The 14,860-nt window shown below is 35.8% G+C and overlaps 9 non-coding genes across 9 annotated transcripts; all 9 read left to right on the forward strand.

The window, feature by feature from the left end:
- The first annotated feature begins 1,125 nt into the window (after positions 1-1,125).
- LOC142397045 (5S ribosomal RNA) lies at positions 1,126-1,244 on the forward strand. Its single transcript, XR_012772614.1, has one exon. It is a non-coding gene; the product is annotated as a 5S ribosomal RNA (ribosomal RNA).
- Positions 1,245-2,781: 1,537 nt separating this feature from the next.
- On the forward strand, positions 2,782-2,900 carry LOC142397048 (5S ribosomal RNA). The gene has a single exon (XR_012772616.1). It is a non-coding gene; the product is annotated as a 5S ribosomal RNA (ribosomal RNA).
- A 1,535-nt stretch (positions 2,901-4,435) lies between these two features.
- LOC142397023 (5S ribosomal RNA) lies at positions 4,436-4,549 on the forward strand. Its single transcript, XR_012772601.1, has one exon. It is a non-coding gene; the product is annotated as a 5S ribosomal RNA (ribosomal RNA).
- Positions 4,550-6,085: 1,536 nt separating this feature from the next.
- Positions 6,086-6,199, forward strand: LOC142397085 (5S ribosomal RNA). Its single transcript, XR_012772652.1, has one exon. It is a non-coding gene; the product is annotated as a 5S ribosomal RNA (ribosomal RNA).
- A 1,540-nt stretch (positions 6,200-7,739) lies between these two features.
- LOC142397086 (5S ribosomal RNA) lies at positions 7,740-7,853 on the forward strand. Its single transcript, XR_012772653.1, has one exon. It is a non-coding gene; the product is annotated as a 5S ribosomal RNA (ribosomal RNA).
- Positions 7,854-9,397: 1,544 nt separating this feature from the next.
- On the forward strand, positions 9,398-9,516 carry LOC142397049 (5S ribosomal RNA). The gene has a single exon (XR_012772617.1). It is a non-coding gene; the product is annotated as a 5S ribosomal RNA (ribosomal RNA).
- Positions 9,517-11,053: 1,537 nt separating this feature from the next.
- Positions 11,054-11,167, forward strand: LOC142397017 (5S ribosomal RNA). Its single transcript, XR_012772597.1, has one exon. It is a non-coding gene; the product is annotated as a 5S ribosomal RNA (ribosomal RNA).
- A 1,539-nt stretch (positions 11,168-12,706) lies between these two features.
- LOC142397018 (5S ribosomal RNA) lies at positions 12,707-12,820 on the forward strand. Its single transcript, XR_012772598.1, has one exon. It is a non-coding gene; the product is annotated as a 5S ribosomal RNA (ribosomal RNA).
- Positions 12,821-14,364: 1,544 nt separating this feature from the next.
- Positions 14,365-14,483, forward strand: LOC142397050 (5S ribosomal RNA). The gene has a single exon (XR_012772618.1). It is a non-coding gene; the product is annotated as a 5S ribosomal RNA (ribosomal RNA).
- Positions 14,484-14,860: the final 377 nt, after the last annotated feature.

A 14,860-nucleotide genomic window follows, 5' to 3' on the forward strand; every position in this document is an offset into this window, starting at 1 on the left:
GTTTGATGTGAAATTCATGTACTTGTGATTTTCATGTTTTGAAACGTTTTCCTCAGTAAAAGCGTAATTTACTGTGAATAATGCATCTGTTCATTGAATACAAGCCTATAAAAATGAACATTTCTAATAAACACAGTTGGTACAATCTCAACCAATGAAGTAGGCAGCAGGCACACAAGTTACAAGTACATAAAGTTAAGGTCTTGGGGGGAAAAAGTATCAGTTTTAAAAAAGTCTGGAATTTTAATTTGGAAAAAGAGCAAGCACCCTGTTTATATGAACTCTGTCCACAAAGACTGAGAGGGCTGAAGTGGAAGCCTGAAGTGGAGTTAATTAATGTACATACATGGCTGATATGACGTTAGTGACTACAACAGAGCCATGTATGAAGAGAATACTGGAGAGACTTAATAAAAATCTATAGTGGGCTGGCATGAAAATCAAACCTACTAAGTCTAGAAGTATCTCAATAAGTAGAGGGAAATTAAGTGATAGAAAGTTTGTAATAGATGAAGAAAAACATTCCAATAATTAGGGAAAAGGCAGTAAAGAGTTTAGGCAGGTGGTACCAGGCCATAAAGTATTTTTCTATTCTATTGTATAAAATGATATAAATCTAAACTTAATGAAATGAAAACAACTCAAAGTATAGCCTAAAAAAAAATCCCAATGACAATAATCACGAATAACAAAAAAATAGGTGCATGAAATGAGTTTGACAGGTCATTTCTTGGTGTTTAAATTCAGCTTTAAGTACCTTATCGCTCTGAGAAAATAAAAGTAAATAGACTACAAAAATATCTTCAAGTTAAATTCTGATAAGTAATTTCATGTCTCAGATTTAAATTCAGATGTGGATTGAGACATACGGTGCCACCCGAACTAACATGTTAAGTTATACCGTATATATATAACTTATAAGTATTTATTGAAATAAAGAGCACTCATTCTTTATACATCGATATTTAACATGTAAACAAACAAACCAATTAAGTGATTGTACAGGCAGCAGTCTGATAACAGCTCTGTCTGAAATGTATGTGTTTGCACAGATAAAACATGTCACATATAGCTGTTGATGTGGTGGAGTCTCATATAAAGCGGTTGTGTTACCCCTACTTCTTCGCTTACGGCCATACCACCCTGAACACGCCCGATCTCGTCCGATCTCGGAAGCTAAGCAGGGTCGGGCCGGGTCAGTACTTGGATGGGAGACCGCCTGGGAATACCCGGTGCTGTAAGCTTTTGCATTCCGCCAGCAGAGAGCGCTCTTGCTTCTTTTCCCAAACATAGCTTTTCATTTACAACAAGGGAAGGCTTCAGCATTTTACTTTCTAGCCCACTTTATACAGGGTGCTTACGCATGTCTTCAAAGTCTTGATAAGTATGCAATTTTCAACCACTGTTTTCCACACCTTGAAAACTCTTCAATTTTCTGTCAAAGTCTTAATAAAGTATGGAAAATAAATGGATGCTAGAATTTTACAGTATGCTCAAAGGCATTGTGAAATGACAAATAGGAAGGTAGGCTATAAAACTATCATCTTACTAACTGCTCACGTACTGTATTAGCCTAATGGGATGAGATGTGAGTGAAGAGACTGAATTCTACACACATTCATCCATCCATTCATTTTTTTATATAGATAGTTTTTGTGACACTTGTTTGATGTGAAATTCATGTACTTGTGATTTTCATGTTTTGAAACGTTTTCCTCAGTAAAAGCGTAATTTACTGTGAATAATGCATCTGTTCATTGAATACAAGCCTATAAAAATGAACATTTCTAATAAACACAGTTGGTACAATCTCAACCAATGAAGTAGGCAGCAGGCACACAAGTTACAAGTACATAAAGTTAAGGTCTTGGGGGGAAAAAGTATCAGTTTTAAAAAAGTCTGGAATTTTAATTTGGAAAAAGAGCAAGCACCCTGTTTATATGAACTCTGTCCACAAAGACTGAGAGGGCTGAAGTGGAAGCCTGAAGTGGAGTTAATTAATGTACATACATGGCTGATATGACGTTAGTGACTACAACAGAGCCATGTATGAAGAGAATACTGGAGAGACTTAATAAAAATCTAAAGTGGGCTGGCATGAAAATCAAACCTACTAAGTCTAGAAGTATCTCAATAAGTAGAGGGAAATTAAGTGATAGAAAGTTTGTAATAGATGAAGAAAAACATTCCAATAATTAGGGAAAAGGCAGTAAAGAGTTTAGGCAGGTGGTACCAGGCCATAAAGTATTTTTCTATTCTATTGTATAAAATGATATAAATCTAAACTTAATGAAATGAAAACAACTCAAAGTACAGCCTAAAAAAATCCCAATGACAATAATCACGAATAACCAAAAATAGGTGCATGAAATGAGTGTGACAGGTCATTTCTTGGTGTTTAAATTCAGCTTTAAGTACCTTATCGCTCTGAGAAAATAAAAGTAAATAGACTACAAAAATATCTTCAAGTTAAATTCTGATAAGTAATTTCATGTCTCAGATTTAAATTCAGATGTGGATTGAGACATACGGTGCCACCCCAACTAACATGTTAAGTTATATATATATAACTTATAAGTATTTATTGAAATAAAGAGCACTCATTCTTTATACAGCGATATTTAACATGTAAACAAACAAACCAATTAAGTGATTATACAGGCAGCAGTCTGATAACAGCTCTGTCTGAAATGTATGTGTTTGCACAGATAAAACATGTCACATATAGCTGTTGATGTGGTGGAGTCTCATATAAAACGCTTGTGTTACCCCTGCTTCTTCGCTTACGGCCATACCACCCTGAACACGCCCGATCTCGTCCGATCTCGGAAGCTAAGCAGGGTCGGGCCGGGTCAGTACTTGGATGGGAGACCGCCTGGGAATACCCGGTGCTGTAAGCTTTTGCATTCCGCCAGCAGAGAGCGCTCTTGCTTCTTTTCCCAAACATAGCTTTTCATTTACAACAAGGGAAGGCTTCAGCATTTTACTTTCTAGCCCACTTTATACAGGGTGCTTACGCATGTCTTCAAAGTCTTGATAAGTATGCAATTTTCAACCACTGTTTTCCAGACCTTGAAAACTCTTCAATTTTTGTGAAAGTCTTAATAAAGTATGGAAAATAAATGGATGCTAGAATTTTACAGTATGCTCAAAGGCATTGTGAAATGACAAATAGGAAGGTAGGCTATAAAACTATCATCTTACTAACTGCTCACGTACTGTATTAGCCTAATGGGATGAGATGTGAGTGAAGAGACTGAATTCTACACACATTCATCCATCCATTCATTTTTTTATATAGATAGTTTTTGTGACACTTGTTTGATGTGAAATTCATGTACTTGTGATTTTCATGTTTTGAAACGTTTTCCTCAGTAAAAGCGTAATTTACTGTGAATAATGCATTTGTTCATTGAATACAAGCCTATAAAAATGAACATTTCTAATAAACACAGTTGGTACAATCTCAACCAATGAAGTAGGCAGTAGGCACACAAGTTACAAGTACATAAAGTTAAGGTCTTGGGGGGAAAAAGTATCAGTTTTAAAAAAGTCTGGAATTTTAATTTGGAAAAAGAGCAAGCACCCTGTTTATATGAACTCTGTCCACAAAGACTGAGAGGGCTGAAGTGGAAGCCTGAAGTGGAGTTAATTAATGTACATACATGGCTGATATGACGTTAGTGACTACAACAGAGCCATGTATGAAGAGAATACTGGAGAGACTTAATAAAAATCTAAAGTGGGCTGGCATGAAAATCAAACCTACTAAGTCTAGAAGTATCTCAATAAGTAGAGGGAAATTAAGTGTTAGAAAGTTTGTAATAGATGAAGAAAAACATTCCAATAATTAGGGAAAAGGCAGTAAAGAGTTTAGGCAGGTGGTACCAGGCCATAAAGTATTTTTCTATTCTATTGTATAAAATGATATAAATCTAAACTTAATGAAATGAAAACAACTCAAAGTATAGCCAAAAAAATCCCAATGACAGTAATCACGAATAACCAAAAATAGGTGCATGAAATGAGTGTGACAGGTCATTTCTTGGTGTTTAAATTCAGCTTTAAGTACCTTATTGCTCTGAGAAAATAAAAGTAAATAGACTACAAAAATATCTTCAAGTTAAATTGTGATAAGTAATTTCATGTGTCAGATTTAAATTCAGATGTGGATTGAGACATACGGTGCCACCCGAACTAACATGTTAAGTTATATATATATAACTTATAAGTATTTATTGAAATAAAGAGCACTCATTCTTTATACATCCATGTTTAACATGTAAACAAACAAACCAATTAAGTGATTGTACAGGCAGCAGTCTGATAACAGCTCTGTCTGAAATGTATGTGTTTGCACAGATAAAACATGTCACATATAGCTGTTGATGTGGTGGAGTCTCATATAAAATGGTTGTGTTACCCCTACTTCTTCGCTTACGGCCATACCACCCTGAACACGCCCGATCTCGTCTGATCTCGGAAGCTAAGCAGGGTCGGGTCAGTACTTGGATGGGAGACCGCCTGGGAATACCCGGTGCTGTAAGCTTTTGCATTCCGCCAGCAGAGAGCGCTCTTGCTTCTTTTCCCAAACATAGCTTTTTATTTACAACAAGGGAAGGCTTCAGCATTTTACTTTCTAGCCGACTTTATACAGGGTGCTTACGCATGTCTTCAAAGTCTTGATAAGTATGCAATTTTCAACCACTGTTTTCCAGACCTTGAAAACTCTTCAATTTTTGTGAAAGTCTTAATAAAGTATGGAAAATAAATGGATGCTAGAATTTTACAGTATGCTCAAAGGCATTGTGAAATGACAAATAGGAAGGTAGGCTATAAAACTATCATCTTACTAACTGCTCACGTACTGTGTTAGCCTAATGGGATGAGATGTGAGTGAAGAGACTGAATTCTACACACATTCATCCATCCATTCATTTTTTTATATAGATAGTTTTTGTGACACTTGTTTGATGTGAAATTCATGTCCTTGTGATTTTCATGTTTTGAAACGTTTTCCTCAGTAAAAGCGTAATTTACTGTGAATAATGCATCTGTTCATTGAATACAAGCCTATAAAAATGAACATTTCTAATAAACACAGTTGGTACAATCTCAACCAATGAAGTAGGCAGCAGGCACACAAGTTACAAGTACATAAAGTTAAGGTCTTGGGGGGAAAAAGTATCAGTTTTAAAAAAGTCTGGAATTTTAATTTGGAAAAAGAGCAAGCACCCTGTTTATATGAACTCTGTCCACAAAGACTGAGAGGGCTGAAGTGGAAGCCTGAAGTGGAGTTAATTAATGTACATACATGGCTGATATGACGTTAGTGACTACAACAGAGCCATGTATGAAGAGAATACTGGAGAGACTTAATAAAAATCTATAGTGGGCTGGCATGAAAATCAAACCTACTAAGTCTAGAAGTATCTCAATAAGTAGAGGGAAATTAAGTGATAGAAAGTTTGTAATAGATGAAGAAAAACATTCCAATAATTAGGGAAAAGGCAGTAAAGAGTTTAGGCAGGTGGTACCAGGCCATAAAGTATTTTTCTATTCTATTGTATAAAATGATATAAATCTAAACTTAATGAAATGAAAACAACTCAAAGTACAGCCTAAAAAAATCCCAATGACAATAATCACGAATAACCAAAAATAGGAGCATGAAATGAGTGTGACAGGTCATTTCTTGGTGTTTAAATTCAGCTTTAAGTACCTTATCGCTCTGAGAAAATAAAAGTAAATAGACTACAAAAATATCTTCAAGTTAAATTCTGATAAGTAATTTCATGTCTCAGATTTAAATTCAGATGTGGATTGAGACATACGGTGCCACCCCAACTAACATGTTAAGTTATATATATATAACTTATAAGTATTTATTGAAATAAAGAGCACTCATTCTTTATACAGCGATATTTAACATGTAAACAAACAAACCAATTAAGTGATTGTACAGGCAGCAGTCTGATAACAGCTCTGTCTGAAATGTATGTGTTTGCACAGATAAAACATGTCACATATAGCTGTTGATGTGGTGGAGTCTCATATAAAATGGTTGTGTTACCCCTACTTCTTCGCTTACGGCCATACCACCCTGAACACGCCCGATCTCGTCCGATCTCGGAAGCTAAGCAGGGTCGGGTCAGTACTTGGATGGGAGACCGCCTGGGAATACCCGGTGCTGTAAGCTTTTGCATTCCGCCAGCAGAGAGCGCTCTTGCTTCTTTTCCCAAACATAGCTTTTCATTTACAACAAGGGAAGGCTTCAGCATTTTACTTTCTAGCCCACTTTATACAGGGTGCTTACGCATGTCTTCAAAGTCTTGATAAGTATGCAATTTTCAACCACTGTTTTCCAGACCTTGAAAACTCTTCAATTTTTGTGAAAGTCTTAATAAAGTATGGAAAATAAATGGATGCTAGAATTTTACAGTATGCTCAAAGGCATTGTGAAATGACAAATAGGAAGGTAGGCTATAAAACTATCATCTTACTAACTGCTCACGTACTGTATTAGCCTAATGGGATGAGATGTGAGTGAAGAGACTGAATTCTACACACATTCATCCATCCATTCATTTTTTTATATAGATAGTTTTTGTGACACTTGTTTGATGTGAAATTCATGTACTTGTGATTTTCATGTTTTGAAACGTTTTCCTCAGTAAAAGCGTAATTTACTGTGAATAATGCATTTGTTCATTGAATACAAGCCTATAAAAATGAACATTTCTAATAAACACAGTTGGTACAATCTCAACCAATGAAGTAGGCAGTAGGCACACAAGTTACAAGTACATAAAGTTAAGGTCTTGGGGGGAAAAAGTATCAGTTTTAAAAAAGTCTGGAATTTTAATTTGGAAAAAGAGCAAGCACCCTGTTTATATGAACTCTGTCCACAAAGACTGAGAGGGCTGAAGTGGAAGCCTGAAGTGGAGTTAATTAATGTACATACATGGCTGATATGACGTTAGTGACTACAACAGAGCCATGTATGAAGAGAATACTGGAGAGACTTAATAAAAATCTAAAGTGGGCTGGCATGAAAATCAAACCTACTAAGTCTAGAAGTATCTCAATAATTAGAGGGAAATTAAGTGTTAGAAAGTTTGTAATAGATGAAGAAAAACATTCCAATAATTAGGGAAAAGGCAGTAAAGAGTTTAGGCAGGTGGTACCAGGCCATAAAGTATTTTTCTATTCTATTGTATAAAATGATATAAATCTAAACTTAATGAAATGAAAACAACTCAAAGTATAGCCAAAAAAATCCCAATGACAGTAATCACGAATAACCAAAAATAGGTGCATGAAATGAGTGTGACAGGTCATTTCTTGGTGTTTAAATTCAGCTTTAAGTACCTTATCGCTCTGAGAAAAAAAAAGTAAATAGACTACAAAAATATCTTCAAGTTAAATTCTGATAAGTAATTTCATGTCTCAGATTTAAATTCAGATGTGGATTGAGACATACGGTGCCACCCGAACTAACATGTTAAGTTATACCGTATATATATAACTTATAAGTATTTATTGAAATAAAGAGCACTCATTCTTTATACATCCATGTTTAACATGTAAACAAACAAACCAATTAAGTGATTGTACAGGCAGCAGTCTGATAACAGCTCTGTCTGAAATGTATGTGTTTGCACAGATAAAACATGTCACATATAGCTGTTGATGTGGTGGAGTCTCATATAAAATGGTTGTGTTACCCCTACTTCTTCGCTTACGGCCATACCACCCTGAACACGCCCGATCTCGTCCGATCTCGGAAGCTAAGCAGGGTCGGGTCAGTACTTGGATGGGAGACCGCCTGGGAATACCCGGTGCTGTAAGCTTTTGCATTCCGCCAGCAGAGAGCGCTCTTGCTTCTTTTCCCAAACATAGCTTTTTATTTACAACAAGGGAAGGCTTCAGCATTTTACTTTCTAGCCGACTTTATACAGGGTGCTTACGCATGTCTTCAAAGTCTTGATAAGTATGCAATTTTCAACCACTGTTTTCCAGACCTTGAAAACTCTTCAATTTTTGTGAAAGTCTTAATAAAGTATGGAAAATAAATGGATGCTAGAATTTTACAGTATGCTCAAAGGCATTGTGAAATGACAAATAGGAAGGTAGGCTATAAAACTATCATCTTACCAACTGCTCACGTACTGTGTTAGCCTAATGGGATGAGATGTGAGTGAAGAGACTGAATTCTACACACATTCATCCATCCATTCATTTTTTTATATAGATAGTTTTTGTGACACTTGTTTGATGTGAAATTCATGTACTTGTGATTTTCATGTTTTGAAACGTTTTCCTCAGTAAAAGCGTAATTTACTGTGAATAATGCATCTGTTCATTGAATACAAGCCTATAAAAATGAACATTTCTAATAAACACAGTTGGTACAATCTCAACCAATGAAGTAGGCAGCAGGCACACAAGTTACAAGTACATAAAGTTAAGGTCTTGGGGGGAAAAAGTATCAGTTTTAAAAAAGTCTGGAATTTTAATTTGGAAAAAGAGCAAGCACCCTGTTTATATGAACTCTGTCCACAAAGACTGAGAGGGCTGAAGTGGAAGCCTGAAGTGGAGTTAATTAATGTACATACATGGCTGATATGACGTTAGTGACTACAACAGAGCCATGTATGAAGAGAATACTGGAGAGACTTAATAAAAATCTATAGTGGGCTGGCATGAAAATCAAACCTACTAAGTCTAGAAGTATCTCAATAAGTAGAGGGAAATTAAGTGATAGAAAGTTTGTAATAGATGAAGAAAAACATTCCAATAATTAGGGAAAAGGCAGTAAAGAGTTTAGGCAGGTGGTACCAGGCCATAAAGTATTTTTCTATTCTATTGTATAAAATGATATAAATCTAAACTTAATGAAATGAAAACAACTCAAAGTATAGCCTAAAAAAAAATCCCAATGACAATAATCACGAATAACAAAAAAATAGGTGCATGAAATGAGTTTGACAGGTCATTTCTTGGTGTTTAAATTCAGCTTTAAGTACCTTATCGCTCTGAGAAAATAAAAGTAAATAGACTACAAAAATATCTTCAAGTTAAATTCTGATAAGTAATTTCATGTCTCAGATTTAAATTCAGATGTGGATTGAGACATACGGTGCCACCCGAACTAACATGTTAAGTTATACCGTATATATATAACTTATAAGTATTTATTGAAATAAAGAGCACTCATTCTTTATACATCGATATTTAACATGTAAACAAACAAACCAATTAAGTGATTGTACAGGCAGCAGTCTGATAACAGCTCTGTCTGAAATGTATGTGTTTGCACAGATAAAACATGTCACATATAGCTGTTGATGTGGTGGAGTCTCATATAAAGCGGTTGTGTTACCCCTACTTCTTCGCTTACGGCCATACCACCCTGAACACGCCCGATCTCGTCCGATCTCGGAAGCTAAGCAGGGTCGGGCCGGGTCAGTACTTGGATGGGAGACCGCCTGGGAATACCCGGTGCTGTAAGCTTTTGCATTCCGCCAGCAGAGAGCGCTCTTGCTTCTTTTCCCAAACATAGCTTTTCATTTACAACAAGGGAAGGCTTCAGCATTTTACTTTCTAGCCCACTTTATACAGGGTGCTTACGCATGTCTTCAAAGTCTTGATAAGTATGCAATTTTCAACCACTGTTTTCCACACCTTGAAAACTCTTCAATTTTCTGTCAAAGTCTTAATAAAGTATGGAAAATAAATGGATGCTAGAATTTTACAGTATGCTCAAAGGCATTGTGAAATGACAAATAGGAAGGTAGGCTATAAAACTATCATCTTACTAACTGCTCACGTACTGTATTAGCCTAATGGGATGAGATGTGAGTGAAGAGACTGAATTCTACACACATTCATCCATCCATTCATTTTTTTATATAGATAGTTTTTGTGACACTTGTTTGATGTGAAATTCATGTACTTGTGATTTTCATGTTTTGAAACGTTTTCCTCAGTAAAAGCGTAATTTACTGTGAATAATGCATCTGTTCATTGAATACAAGCCTATAAAAATGAACATTTCTAATAAACACAGTTGGTACAATCTCAACCAATGAAGTAGGCAGCAGGCACACAAGTTACAAGTACATAAAGTTAAGGTCTTGGGGGGAAAAAGTATCAGTTTTAAAAAAGTCTGGAATTTTAATTTGGAAAAAGAGCAAGCACCCTGTTTATATGAACTCTGTCCACAAAGACTGAGAGGGCTGAAGTGGAAGCCTGAAGTGGAGTTAATTAATGTACATACATGGCTGATATGACGTTAGTGACTACAACAGAGCCATGTATGAAGAGAATACTGGAGAGACTTAATAAAAATCTAAAGTGGGCTGGCATGAAAATCAAACCTACTAAGTCTAGAAGTATCTCAATAAGTAGAGGGAAATTAAGTGATAGAAAGTTTGTAATAGATGAAGAAAAACATTCCAATAATTAGGGAAAAGGCAGTAAAGAGTTTAGGCAGGTGGTACCAGGCCATAAAGTATTTTTCTATTCTATTGTATAAAATGATATAAATCTAAACTTAATGAAATGAAAACAACTCAAAGTACAGCCTAAAAAAATCCCAATGACAATAATCACGAATAACCAAAAATAGGTGCATGAAATGAGTGTGACAGGTCATTTCTTGGTGTTTAAATTCAGCTTTAAGTACCTTATCGCTCTGAGAAAATAAAAGTAAATAGACTACAAAAATATCTTCAAGTTAAATTCTGATAAGTAATTTCATGTCTCAGATTTAAATTCAGATGTGGATTGAGACATACGGTGCCACCCCAACTAACATGTTAAGTTATATATATATAACTTATAAGTATTTATTGAAATAAAGAGCACTCATTCTTTATACAGCGATATTTAACATGTAAACAAACAAACCAATTAAGTGATTGTACAGGCAGCAGTCTGATAACAGCTCTGTCTGAAATGTATGTGTTTGCACAGATAAAACATGTCACATATAGCTGTTGATGTGGTGGAGTCTCATATAAAATGGTTGTGTTACCCCTACTTCTTCGCTTACGGCCATACCACCCTGAACACGCCCGATCTCGTCCGATCTCGGAAGCTAAGCAGGGTCGGGTCAGTACTTGGATGGGAGACCGCCTGGGAATACCCGGTGCTGTAAGCTTTTGCATTCCGCCAGCAGAGAGCGCTCTTGCTTCTTTTCCCAAACATAGCTTTTCATTTACAACAAGGGAAGGCTTCAGCATTTTACTTTCTAGCCCACTTTATACAGGGTGCTTACGCATGTCTTCAAAGTCTTGATAAGTATGCAATTTTCAACCACTGTTTTCCAGACCTTGAAAACTCTTCAATTTTTGTGAAAGTCTTAATAAAGTATGGAAAATAAATGGATGCTAGAATTTTACAGTATGCTCAAAGGCATTGTGAAATGACAAATAGGAAGGTAGGCTATAAAACTATCATCTTACTAACTGCTCACGTACTGTATTAGCCTAATGGGATGAGATGTGAGTGAAGAGACTGAATTCTACACACATTCATCCATCCATTCATTTTTTTATATAGATAGTTTTTGTGACACTTGTTTGATGTGAAATTCATGTACTTGTGATTTTCATGTTTTGAAACGTTTTCCTCAGTAAAAGCGTAATTTACTGTGAATAATGCATTTGTTCATTGAATACAAGCCTATAAAAATGAACATTTCTAATAAACACAGTTGGTACAATCTCAACCAATGAAGTAGGCAGTAGGCACACAAGTTACAAGTACATAAAGTTAAGGTCTTGGGGGAAAAAGTATCAGTTTTAAAAAAGTCTGGAATTTTAATTTGGAAAAAGAGCAAGCACCCTGTTTATATGAACTCTGTCCACAAAGACTGAGAGGGCTGAAGTGGAAGCCTGAAGTGGAGTTAATTAATGTACATACATGGCTGATATGACGTTAGTGACTACAACAGAGCCATGTATGAAGAGAATACTGGAGAGACTTAATAAAAATCTAAAGTGGGCTGGCATGAAAATCAAACCTACTAAGTCTAGAAGTATCTCAATAATTAGAGGGAAATTAAGTGTTAGAAAGTTTGTAATAGATGAAGAAAAACATTCCAATAATTAGGGAAAAGGCAGTAAAGAGTTTAGGCAGGTGGTACCAGGCCATAAAGTATTTTTCTATTCTATTGTATAAAATGATATAAATCTAAACTTAATGAAATGAAAACAACTCAAAGTATAGCCAAAAAAATCCCAATGACAGTAATCACGAATAACCAAAAATAGGTGCATGAAATGAGTGTGACAGGTCATTTCTTGGTGTTTAAATTCAGCTTTAAGTACCTTATCGCTCTGAGAAAAAAAAAGTAAATAGACTACAAAAATATCTTCAAGTTAAATTCTGATAAGTAATTTCATGTCTCAGATTTAAATTCAGATGTGGATTGAGACATACGGTGCCACCCGAACTAACATGTTAAGTTATACCGTATATATATAACTTATAAGTATTTATTGAAATAAAGAGCACTCATTCTTTATACATCCATGTTTAACATGTAAACAAACAAACCAATTAAGTGATTGTACAGGCAGCAGTCTGATAACAGCTCTGTCTGAAATGTATGTGTTTGCACAGATAAAACATGTCACATATAGCTGTTGATGTGGTGGAGTCTCATATAAAATGGTTGTGTTACCCCTACTTCTTCGCTTACGGCCATACCACCCTGAACACGCCCGATCTCGTCCGATCTCGGAAGCTAAGCAGGGTCGGGTCAGTACTTGGATGGGAGACCGCCTGGGAATACCCGGTGCTGTAAGCTTTTGCATTCCGCCAGCAGAGAGCGCTCTTGCTTCTTTTCCCAAACATAGCTTTTTATTTACAACAAGGGAAGGCTTCAGCATTTTACTTTCTAGCCGACTTTATACAGGGTGCTTACGCATGTCTTCAAAGTCTTGATAAGTATGCAATTTTCAACCACTGTTTTCCAGACCTTGAAAACTCTTCAATTTTTGTGAAAGTCTTAATAAAGTATGGAAAATAAATGGATGCTAGAATTTTACAGTATGCTCAAAGGCATTGTGAAATGACAAATAGGAAGGTAGGCTATAAAACTATCATCTTACCAACTGCTCACGTACTGTGTTAGCCTAATGGGATGAGATGTGAGTGAAGAGACTGAATTCTACACACATTCATCCATCCATTCATTTTTTTATATAGATAGTTTTTGTGACACTTGTTTGATGTGAAATTCATGTACTTGTGATTTTCATGTTTTGAAACGTTTTCCTCAGTAAAAGCGTAATTTACTGTGAATAATGCATCTGTTCATTGAATACAAGCCTATAAAAATGAACATTTCTAATAAACACAGTTGGTACAATCTCAACCAATGAAGTAGGCAGCAGGCACACAAGTTACAAGTACATAAAGTTAAGGTCTTGGGGGGAAAAAGTATCAGTTTTAAAAAAGTCTGGAATTTTAATTTGGAAAAAGAGCAAGCACCCTGTTTATATGAACTCTGTCCACAAAGACTGAGAGGGCTGAAGTGGAAGCCTGAAGTGGAGTTAATTAATGTACATACATGGCTGATATGACGTTAGTGACTACAACAGAGCCATGTATGAAGAGAATACTGGAGAGACTTAATAAAAATCTATAGTGGGCTGGCATGAAAATCAAACCTACTAAGTCTAGAAGTATCTCAATAAGTAGAGGGAAATTAAGTGATAGAAAGTTTGTAATAGATGAAGAAAAACATTCCAATAATTAGGGAAAAGGCAGTAAAGAGTTTAGGCAGGTGGTACCAGGCCATAAAGTATTTTTCTATTCTATTGTATAAAATGATATAAATCTAAACTTAATGAAATGAAAACAACTCAAAGTATAGCCTAAAAAAAAATCCCAATGACAATAATCACGAATAACAAAAAAATAGGTGCATGAAATGAGTTTGACAGGTCATTTCTTGGTGTTTAAATTCAGCTTTAAGTACCTTATCGCTCTGAGAAAATAAAAGTAAATAGACTACAAAAATATCTTCAAGTTAAATTCTGATAAGTAATTTCATGTCTCAGATTTAAATTCAGATGTGGATTGAGACATACGGTGCCACCCGAACTAACATGTTAAGTTATACCGTATATATATAACTTATAAGTATTTATTGAAATAAAGAGCACTCATTCTTTATACATCGATATTTAACATGTAAACAAACAAACCAATTAAGTGATTGTACAGGCAGCAGTCTGATAACAGCTCTGTCTGAAATGTATGTGTTTGCACAGATAAAACATGTCACATATAGCTGTTGATGTGGTGGAGTCTCATATAAAGCGGTTGTGTTACCCCTACTTCTTCGCTTACGGCCATACCACCCTGAACACGCCCGATCTCGTCCGATCTCGGAAGCTAAGCAGGGTCGGGCCGGGTCAGTACTTGGATGGGAGACCGCCTGGGAATACCCGGTGCTGTAAGCTTTTGCATTCCGCCAGCAGAGAGCGCTCTTGCTTCTTTTCCCAAACATAGCTTTTCATTTACAACAAGGGAAGGCTTCAGCATTTTACTTTCTAGCCCACTTTATACAGGGTGCTTACGCATGTCTTCAAAGTCTTGATAAGTATGCAATTTTCAACCACTGTTTTCCACACCTTGAAAACTCTTCAATTTTCTGTCAAAGTCTTAATAAAGTATGGAAAATAAATGGATGCTAGAATTTTACAGTATGCTCAAAGGCATTGTGAAATGACAAATAGGAAGGTAGGCTATAAAACTATCATCTTACTAACTGCTCACGTACTGTATTAGCCTAATGGGATGAGATGTGAGTGAAGAGACTGAATTCTACACACATTCA

This window comes from Odontesthes bonariensis, chromosome 12 (genome assembly GCF_027942865.1).
Source record: "Odontesthes bonariensis isolate fOdoBon6 chromosome 12, fOdoBon6.hap1, whole genome shotgun sequence".
NCBI classification, from domain to species: Eukaryota; Metazoa; Chordata; class Actinopteri; order Atheriniformes; family Atherinopsidae; genus Odontesthes; species Odontesthes bonariensis.